Below are 11785 nucleotides of genomic sequence, written 5' to 3'. Positions count from 1 at the left end.
CATATATTTTCATATTTGCATCTCATTCCAATCGCAACCCCACTAATATCATCCCCACATCCGGTTGGTGATAGAAACTCCCCAAGTTCTCCCTGATACATGTCAATAATTTTCCATTACAAACATGATTCCAATTTCCCTTAAATTTATTTTTCAGTTACCATTACCTCTCTTTTCCTCAAAGCTGTCGTCACTCTAATCATTAGTAACTGACATAAGTTGCATCTCCATGCGCTTCCCTTAACACCTACACATACTTCCTAATACTAAAAATATCATTCCCTCAACTCATTCATTAACAGCATATCGTACTTCACCTCGTCTCAAACAAACTGCGATAGTAATCAGTTAAGCCCAAAAAGTTTTTAGTCTTCGTAACCGACTTCAGAGTCTTCGAATGTAGAACCGCACCTACTTTGGATGGACTCATAGATAATATCACCCGAAATAGTATACTCCAGATAACTCATCCCTTCAAACCATAATTTACACCTTGACGACTTAGCATAAAGCCTCATTCCTTTCGACGCTGAATTTCAATCTACAACGTCCAACACGTGTATATTCTAATTTAGATCAAATCATAATTTTCTCAATAAAACACCACAACGAATTGACCCAAGTATCTGTAATCCCTACACCGTGTTCCACAAACTTCCCTCTCACTGTCTTCCCCCTTCTCCCAGATCTGAAAGTTGTCATCCAAAAATACATCTTGGAAATTCACGCACAACACGCAACTCACTAACTACTCTTTTACTCTGAGTATCCAACAAAGCAACACCATGAACACCATCACTTCATCCTTCACATCTTGGAAATTCACGCACAACACGCAACTCACTAACTACTCTTCATCCTACACATCACTAGCATATCACTAGCCGTCACATTGCTCTCTATTCTCCGAGAAGCTAACATCAACATACCTGACTTTTCTCCCTCAATGATATCCTAATTTGACCGACCGATAAGAATAAAAAATTCGTACTCTCTTCGGAATCAAAAACAATATCGGGTCCACAACACTTGCACTCTTGCAATCAGCGGCACAGCGAACTAACACTTCACAACAGAAACATCTCAAAGAAGCAAATGCTTATCCCCCACTTATTTCAAACCAACTCCTTAAAACAAACACTTAGAAAAACCAACAAGCACCGATAGTGTTTCACACACATGTCGTGTACTAAGGAACAAACCAAATTAGACAACCTGGTCGGACAGACCGACCTGCTCTGATACCACTAATGTAACACCCTTTCTAACCCACATATATTTTTGCATGTATTTTTACGAAAAATAAAACAAATAAAACACAAGGGCGTCACATCTTCACAGAACATCATATAACAAAAAATCCTGCTCCATAACACAGGTTGCAAAACACTTGAAAACATAAATAGCATCTTTGGCATTTCCAATCAAACTATTTTAAACTTCACAGCAGAATAAATGAGTCTCAAAACTTCTTTATAAAATATTTCAAATACCATGAAAGGTAGTTCAAACTTCAACAAAATCATTATACTTCATGATTCATAAACAAGATAAAGTCATGAAAGTAATACAAAATCTCATAATAATAAAGGAACACAAGGTTCACAATCAATCGATCCCAACCCCGGTGTCACATATTAGACAAAGACCCACTGGACTCAACAGAAACTAAATAAACGCACTCTAAAAGCTACCTCCTAAGTTTCCTGCACTAATCTTGATCACCTGCAAGTTACCCACATTTCGAGGAAACATTTTCAAGCAGAAAGAGTGAGTAAATCATAATGATTATAAAATACATAAGGAATATATATAGTAGTTATATCACAGAAACAACAACAACATAACATCATGTACATTGGGTACCAACTTGCAGCGAAATACACAACAACATAACATTATGTGTAGCTTAAGAAAAGTACTAACTATGATGGACCCAAGGCACATTGGGTACCAAAGAAAAATTAATTTGTTTTAGTAGGTTTGCTTGAGGACCACTTTAAATATTTGGGGTTGGTTCTAAGCATTTAATGGGAGACATAAACTAACTTTCAAATCTATTTCTAAAGTCCAAAGATTATTTCACATATGAGGAATAGCTTAAAGGAAGAATTCTTGGCATTGGAAAAGTTGGAGCACTAATTTTCACATCCATTGAAGAAGTACTTTATGTTGAAGGACTAAAGCAAAATCTTATAAGTAAAAGCCAACTTTGTGACAAAGGCTTCAAGTTCATCAAGGATGAAAGTTTGATTAAGGGTGTGTTTGGTTCGGGGTAGATGGAGGGGAAGGAATATTTCTAATTAAATGTGTTTGGTTTAAATTTTATTAGGGGAGGGGAGCAAAACCCCTCCAAAATACACTTTTTGCATCCCCCAGATCGGGGGGATTTGGAGGGGAGGGGCGGGAATCTGAACATTGATATTTTAAAACTTATTATATTTACTATAATATCCTCAGTTTTATTTTAATATTTCAAAATTATTCATTTTCTTTTGTATTATTGCTCTCTTCTGTGTGATTTTTCTCGATTGCTTCTATCAACTTATTATAATTATTCTCCACCTTCAAATTATTTTAAAATTTTTGTCCTTAATATAAATCATAATCATTGTACTTTTTTTATTTTTTTCTTAACTCTTTTATGTTTATTTATATATTTTTTAATTTTTTTTATGTATCCTATCATATTTTCTTTTATATCAAACTTTAAATCTTTCATTTTAATTTTTTTATTTTTTTTATTAAAACATTTAAACCATTTATATTTAATAATAAATTATTTTATGTATTTGATGTGTTAAATAATTCATTACGATTTAAAAGTTGTTATCAACATATAGTTTAATTTGTTTTTGAACATTTTATTCGAATTAAGTGAACTCAATTTTTTAACATTATGTAGTAAATTATAACTTTTTTAGTCGCTCAATATTAGAAATTTTACTAACAAAAAATATGTATAAATGTTTCACATTTGAATATCATATTGTATCACTTATATAAGATAATAAGGATAAAAATGTAAATTATTAATAAAACGCATCCCCTCCTCTCCTGAACCAAACATATTTTTAATTAAAATCCCTCTGTTCCCCTCTCCTCCCCTCATTTGAACCAAACACCTATCTCATTAAAAAAAATCTACTCACCTCCCCTCCCCTTCCCTCCCCCCCCCCCCCCCCCCCCCATTAAAATCCCTCCCCTCCCCCTCATTTGAACTAAACAGACCCTAAGTCACTCATGAGGTAAAACTCATAGGTAAAAAGTGTTTTTATTTTCATAAAATTCTTTATGTATTTTAAGTCTTTTCCCATCCTTTTTGCTAATGACAAAAGGGGAGAAGATATATATGTGTAGGTGTATGATTGTCTCTAACTATTGCAGCCCAAATAAAGATGTAAAAATTCTTTAAATCAAGGAAGAACTTTGATCAAGGGGTACCAAAGATAGGGGGAACATTCACATAATAAATTCGCTAATGTTCTAAGAGATTTAAGCATTTCAACTTTCAATGGTTGTCATCATCAAAAAGGGGGAGATTGTGAAGTCAAGCTCTCCAACATTGTGTTTTGATAAAGACATCTTTAAAACTCTCAAGATCATGTACATATATCAAAGAAGAAGGAAAAAGATGCACGACTTTATTCAAGCTTTGTGATCAAGTTTCAAGGTATATGAAATCTTTAACAAATATAATTTTAGTGCTCAATCTTTTAAATCATGCTTATATCATGGAAAAAATGCTTTTAAATTGGATTGATAATTTATTGTTAAAAAAAACTTGAAGCATTGCATGTTTATTTGTACTTAGAAAATTATTTTTCTAATTTTTCCAAAAGTGCAATCAATTGCACTTTATGAGCAATCGATTGCAATCACTCAGCCAATGCACTTTTCCATTTTGTTCTTATGGAAATCGATTGTGTTGTATATGCAATCGGTTGTCGTGTGCTTTATTTTCAATTTTTTAATGTTGACAGTCTGTGTAATCGATTGTAGTTTTAGTGCAATCGATTGCACCTGAAGCAAAATTCAAAAATATGTTGTTTTCTAACACCCCTTCCTCAACTCTTTTCTATCAACCATTGCCATGTTTTTGAAGGGTTGTTAAATCTATTATAAATTAATTTCAAAGTTATATTTTCAATTACCTCTTTCAATCAATTTAACAGAAAAACTCTCTGCATATTTTTACATAACAGAAATTTCATCAAGTGATACTTTTGAGTCATATTTTTCACATAATATTCATAAATTATCTTGAGAGCTTAAGATAGTATATTGTTATATAGTTTCATATTTGAAAGAGAAGAAGTCCTTCATTGGATTTATATGCTACAAACTTATTTATTCAAAAACTCTTGTTTGTATCACATCTTATTTTTTTAGGATTGTTGGAATTAAGATTGTGTTAAGTGTATTCCTTGTTTTCAGGATTGTTGGAAATAAGAGGTTGAAAGTGAAAGGATTGTTCTCATTTCAACTTGATTGATTCAAGAGAATTGTTCTTGGTGGTTTTGTTTTTAGAAGATTGTAGAAGAAGTCTTGGGTTTAGGCTTGTATAAATATCTAATAATAGTGAAATTTCTTTTGTGTTGAAAGAGTACTGGAGTACTCTCGGACTGTGAGGGGAACCAGTATACATCCTTATGTTCTTTACCTTTCCGCATTTACCGCTTGCATCACAAATCAAAAACCGAAAAAGAAAGAAACTCATGTATAAACTCTTGCACCAAACCAGAAAAATAAGAACAAGTATTTTAAAACTGAGTCAATTTTCAAAGTCCTAATTCACCACACCCCCCCCCCCCCCCCCTCTTAGGCGCACTTTCAAACTTACAATAACATCATGTACTGCATTCTATAACATAACAACAAATCATTAGTTCTTCACATTAAAACATCATAGTCCGAGAATTAATCAAGTACATCACTTAAAACATACAAAACATCATACTCCAAGAATCAATCAAATACATCACTTAAAACATACAAAACATCATACTCCAAGAATCAATCAAATACATCACTTAAATCATACAAAACATCATACTCCAAGAATCAATAAAATACATCACTTAATCCAAGTATTGTGCAATGCCACAAATAATGAAATGCAACTTCATAAGAATCATGCATGTGGTACCAAAACTTCATTGATGACTTAGTCATCGTTATCTCCAAAGATCGCCACCAATAGGATCGATTTCCTCTTGAAACCGAAACACATCACAACTTGCACTCAATCCACACTATGGGATTGAGGTCATCACTAGACCAAAGCGTCCAAACATCACTTGATAAATATCCTGCAAACTTCACTGGACAAAAGTCCTAAAAATTCTATGAATGCATGATGCACAACACCACCTAAAATACGACCACGGCTAGTCAAGACACGTCATCATTCATCATATTAATCATACCTCATCACATGCTTCATAAGACACACATCATCATAACAATATCAATTCACCATAGGACACACGTCAAGTCACAACAAGACATGGTTAAATCAATTCATAATAGAAAGCATCCTTACTATTACATCATCATTAAGTATCATCATCCCATCATAAGTAAAACACACATCAAGTTATATCATGACATGGTTAAGTCAATTCAACGCAAAGATCATACTTACTATGTTATCACTATATAGTCTCATCACTTAATCATAATACAAGCACTAGAATACTACATCCTACGAACAATTTTATTCTACCATTGATGAAGTTGCTTGATAACTTCCTTTTTTTAAGTTGCCTATAATTTTCTTAAATCGAAATTGCTTAAAGGAAGTTGCTTGACAATAGAAGTTGCTTGACATATGAGGAAGTTGCTTGACAATAGAAGTTGTTTGACAACTTCCTTTTTTTTATAAATACCACTGATGAAGATAAAGGAAATATATTTGAAGATTGCATAAATCATGAAGCCGTGAAATCATCCAAAAAGTTGTCAGAAGGGTTTGTTACAATGAAAGGGTTTTCAGTGAAGGTGACTAGTGGAGGCGAGAGACGGCTGCCAAAAATCGGGACAATTAGAAGTGGTGATGCTAGAGCTGCGAAGCGGCGATGACTCGTAGAATTTCTGAAATCGAGTCGATGACATTCGTATCACGACAAAAGAAGTCGTGGGTAGGCAGTTGATGAAGCTCTGGATATCGCGACGATGTCACTTAGGGGCAATCAAAGTGTGACGGTAGCGAGGCTGTGGGTCTACGACCAATGACCGATTGTAATACCGTTAATTTTAATAAGTTATATTTTCATATATCAACATATATTTCCATTATATGAATAAATATCTATTATTTTTTAGATGATTTTATGTATATAAATGTTACTACTTATTGTGATATTTTGTGTGCATTAGATTAATAATTGACGTGCGTAATTGTACCTAAAGACTCTTGACATCATCTTATTTTTAATATATTATTTTATAAGAAAAAAAATTTTGATGTATAAGTTATATTATGATTAATGTTTTTATTATGAAATTATAATTTTATGGATATTTAATTTATTTAATGACTAATTTATAATGTTGATAATATATTTATTTTTCTTATACTTTATAAAAAAAGTCATAATATTTTAATGACTAGAATGTGAGTATTTTATAGATATTTTTCTTATACTATATAATGTGAGTATTTTATAAGATAATATTTTATTTATAAGTGAGTATTGTTAAATAAGTAAAATTGTGTTTGGGTTAATTAAATTTTATGACTAGAAAAAAGTTGGGGTGCAAAAAGTAAAGCAATAGAAATATTATGCTAAGGTGCGTCATATTTTACTTTTTTATAAAAAAAAATATATTCACTCTTTTTTTAACAAAATCAAGGAGTAAAACATATCAGGACACGTTTGGTATCCCAGTTAAGGATGTTTCTGTATTTATTTGTAATACTAAATGATATATAAAAGCATTTTACTATAAAAACACTCATTAAACAAATTTTACCCTAATCCTAACTTATATGTTGTCTCCCCAAAGTAGTACGCATCATTCTTTGGGATGAATTATAAGATAGAATAAATCTTCAATGTTCTTCTATTCTTGTACAAAACATTTTTCTGTCCTTGCAATCTATTTCACATAATGGTGTTGATGTTATATTTTTGGAACAACTCTCTGTTAAGAAGTGTTGGAAAAGTTCTCTACGATAGACTGTAAGTGCAGAAAATCATTCATGCTTACAGGTTAAACAAAGAAGTTTGTTCAACCTTTAAAAAGAAATATGCAACAAATCTGGAATTACAAGCTTAATCTTGCAAACATATGAGCAAAGAAATGAAAAAGTAAACATTGAGGATAAAGGTTCACTACTAGAAAATTCATTTTTAGTGACCGAATTAGAGACCAAAAAAGCATAAAAATCAGTCACTAAAATATTTTGTGACCGATATAGCGACCATTAATTTTCGGTTGAAAAAGTACTAGTTGCTAAGTTTTTGCGGCGAATTTAGTGACCTAAATTTAGCGACCGAATTAGTGACTGAATTTTGTGACCGATTTTAATGATCTATTTTATAAAATAAAATTAAAAGTTATGATACCTAGGAATCGAACGTTCACTTTTCCAACTTCCAAATCAATCAAGATTATGAGGTGAAAATCAAAATCCATTTGAATTTGGGTTATGAAGCGTAAAGAGAATGAAACATAAAAACCAAACTCAAAAATGAAAAATGAAAAAATTAAATCGGAGAAGGAAGGTTTCCTCGCGAGAACTTGAAAATGACGTTCTATGAAATAATTAAAATATCATGAACTCACAATAGCTTATTTAGTGAAGTGTAGCTTTTTTTCCGAATATTTTGTACGGTCTAGTAAGGTTTTTTCTTCATTATCAAGTTTGGTTTCTTAATAAATTTATCACTATTAATATTAGTATTACTTATATTTATATTATTTATTATATTATTATTATTAACCTCTTATAAAAAATAAAACTTATAATATTAATTATATTAATTATAATGCTATAATTTCATTTTTTTATATTATTGTAAATAAATTATTATAATATTATTAGTTAAATTAATTAATTTTACGTTATTAAATTAAATTAAGTAAATTTTATGATTTTGGAGTGAAAGTTTTCGTCTAATTTTTTTATGTTAAAAGTTTTATGCAACATTTGAAAAATGTAGTCTTTTGTAAGGAATAATACCACAAATTAAAATTTTTCCTATAAGGATTTAAGTGGACATTTATAATATGAATGCTTAAAATCCTTCCCATGAATATTTTAGGGTACATTTGAGAGATGTTGCAAGGACTTTCTTGGCAACATACAAAATTTGTTGCCTGGTTTACTTTTAGGCAACAATTTACACATGTTGCTTAAAAAGTGTTTCCAGAAACAACAAAAGTTTTTAGTGATATTTTAGAAGTTTCAAATGATGTTCAATCATTATCAACTAGTAAAGACTTTAATGACATGAATAAGTTATGGGATTTAAGGTCAAGGCATGATGATTATCTGAAGATTGTTTTAGAATTCTTTTATGAGTTTTATAGAAGACAATGGATAACAATGCATGAGTCCAATGAGTTGTCATTGAGTTTCTGGGAGAAGGTTGATGCCAAAGCATATCTCTTTCACAGAAAGAAGAGTAAAAACCACGGGATAAAACTATGACAGAGAAAACTCATTTTGAGTTGAAATTTTCTACTACGTACGGATGCTAGTAATAGTGATGGAACAGTTACGAAGACCTCTAATTATCATTTTCCTCGTGATAATGTAAGAAGGGGGATTGTAACATCTCGAAGGTACAATTATGCTAGCCTTGGGAATTATGCGTTGAATGTGGCTGAAGGATTGTTAACTTTAGAAACAAAGACCTTTTTTGAGGCATTCAAAAGTGGGTGGAGTCAATGATGGTTGAAAAACCATGTTTGTAGGCTTGTTAGATTACCTAGGAAGAAAAAAGTGATTGGAAGTAAGTGGATGCAAGTAGCGAGATCAAGGTTCAAGGATGGCTTGAACTTGATCAAGGTTGTTTGAAATGTTGTTCCTAAGGGGACAATTGTTGGACATGGTGTTGGGATAACTAGTTTAACTTGTTAAACCAGTATGACAATAAAATAACAACGACAACAACAACACAATACATAAAGCAATAAAATAACACAAAGAGATTGGTAACCAAATTCGATGAAACCACGCCTACATCTGGAGGGAACTGTACCTAAGAAAAGAAATTCACGGTTTTAATTAATGCAATTAGTCTTATAAGAACACTAACCCTATGATATTCAACGCCTCTTCCTAATCCTAGTGACTTTCTATTTAGGACTCACCATAAATATGAGCACCCTTTCACTTTTTATCAATCATTGATCCCAAGTGATCAATTTAATCATTAACATAATGATTGTTAAATTTACTACTCACCTAAGACAAACCAACAACTGTGCCAAGTTACTGAACCAATTTACACATTAGTCAGTTGACACAAATTGATGCTCCCATAAACAGATAACATGAAATCATTCTTGATGGGTTAGTCATGTTTTCACACACAATTAGTATTCAATATTTAAGGAGTTAGAAGTTACTACTAACACACAAATATATCAACACACACAGTCACACAAGGTTAAGGGCCAAATGCCAAACCTGATGCTTCAGCATGTGTGCACACAAGCAGAACAATTATTACTACTCAGAACATTAGTCATTTCTAAGCACAACTAGATATATCACTTAAACCTCATACACCACAAAGTTACTAGTCAAGATAGTAGTTACACCACTCCATTACTCACCTTTTTTGCCACAATATGGCAAAAGTGTTCCTTAGAGGTTAGTATGTTAGCATATACACACACTATTACTTTCATTTATTGAGTCTCCCTCATAAATTGCACACCTTAAATCAAGTGTGAAATCAATTCGTAAATCCTTTTAGAATGCATAAATCATTGGGTATATTGGAATTTGATCATAAGGTCTTTTTGTCTTTTGCATGAGTTTGTGGAATAAGAACATTACATATTTTTTATTTGAAGAAAGTGAAGTGTAAAATCTTAAAAGGCTTTTGAAAACACAAAAATTGGGATTTTACATGTTTGATTCAAATCATGAGAATCAAACATGTTTTTTGATTAAAATCAAATTGGACATAAACCTTCAAGGAAATTTTGGACTACTTGATTCAAATCAATTTTTCAACATGATTCGAATCACACTCTTGCTTTGACCTTCTACTCAATTTGATTCCAATCAAACTTTCAACGTGATTTGAATCATAAGCTTTTCTACATTTTTTAGGAGTCTTTGTTTGCTTTGATTCAAATCAAATTTTGAACATTATTTGAATCACGAGATTCTTCATTCAAATCAATTGAAAAATGGGTCAAAAATCTTATTTTCATTTATTCCACTTCAGTTGCCCATTTGACTAAAAACTAAATTTTCTTTTATTCGAATCTAACCACCTTTTTTCACACTTTTTAAGCGTAAATTCAAGCACATATAAAACCCTTTTTTCAACACTTTTCATAAATAGAATGATATGTGAACTTCATATTCATGTGTGAATTTCTGTGAAAAATCAACTTCCTCTTTTGAAACCCTTACATTAAAAATTCTTTAATCTTCAACCTATGTTTCAACTTCATATCTTGATCATGAGTGAATGATAATTGGTTGAGGTAGACGTTGTCTTGAAACCAATCATTCTTGAAGATTGGGTCCAAGATTTTCAGGTTCTTGCAAGATTGGGGTTGTTATCATTGGTACTGACAAATTCCAATGAAAAGGATAAGGTCTTCTTTCCAAAGTTGCTTTAGCAGTGATTGTGTGGAATACTTTATGTAACACCCATATATAAATACATACATCAAAGCATATACATATACATGAATCCAAGTATTTGGTACTGAAAATACTTATAAGTTCCTAGTCAACACATTATACATATTAATGCCCAAAATACAAAAGTTCTAACAATGGCATAATACATACAAGATGTTCAAAACAAAATACTAAGAACTAGATCAGCAATGATCACAAAAGAAAATCCACAACGGAAGCTTCGCCATATCCAAAAGAAACATAAGGAATAAGGAATCAAACTGCTTTCTCCTTACCCTTCGCGGAACCTGTAGTACCTGAAATCAATATATAATGGGGTGAGATACAAAATCTCAGTGAGTTCCCTATCCTATGGATCCTCTCGGCTTTACAAGGTTCTAGCCTATAAGTCTCAAGTTATAAAAGGAACTAGACCTTGAGTTCACACACTAACATTATATGGAATCATACATAGAGTTCAACAACTCAAACACAATATTACTAATCGGAAAACCGTTACCAAGGTATCCCTCTATTCCCGTCCCCTTCTACGTCTAGGAGGTGGCACGAGTCATGGATCCTTTGGAAAATCTTGACATACGAAATGGATTCAGATTCATGAGCCTTCCCCCATGAATCGTCACTTCACATGGCCCGTACACCATCACAAGTCTCTACCCTTAGGTTCCATTCGTACACAAAAGCGGGAATCAAACCTGCCAAGATTATTAGTGCCTCTCTGCACAGTGCCTCTCTGCACATGGAATGCCTATTAGCATTCAAAAGAAAAGAAATAAACAAAACAATGGTTCCGATTAGTACATCATACAATGGTGATTGCTCACGCAAATCACTAGGCCTGTTAGCCCTTCTCTAGGCTTGTTAGCCTTTTCTCATAAAAATATAAATAAACGTATGTTCCATATAATGTCTCATCCTAGGTTTTCTTTGTTAAGTCAC

Source organism: Vicia villosa, linkage group LG6 (genome assembly GCF_029867415.1).
Source record: "Vicia villosa cultivar HV-30 ecotype Madison, WI linkage group LG6, Vvil1.0, whole genome shotgun sequence".
NCBI lineage: Eukaryota > Viridiplantae > Streptophyta > Magnoliopsida > Fabales > Fabaceae > Vicia > Vicia villosa.
This window is presented reverse-complemented; position numbering follows the sequence as displayed.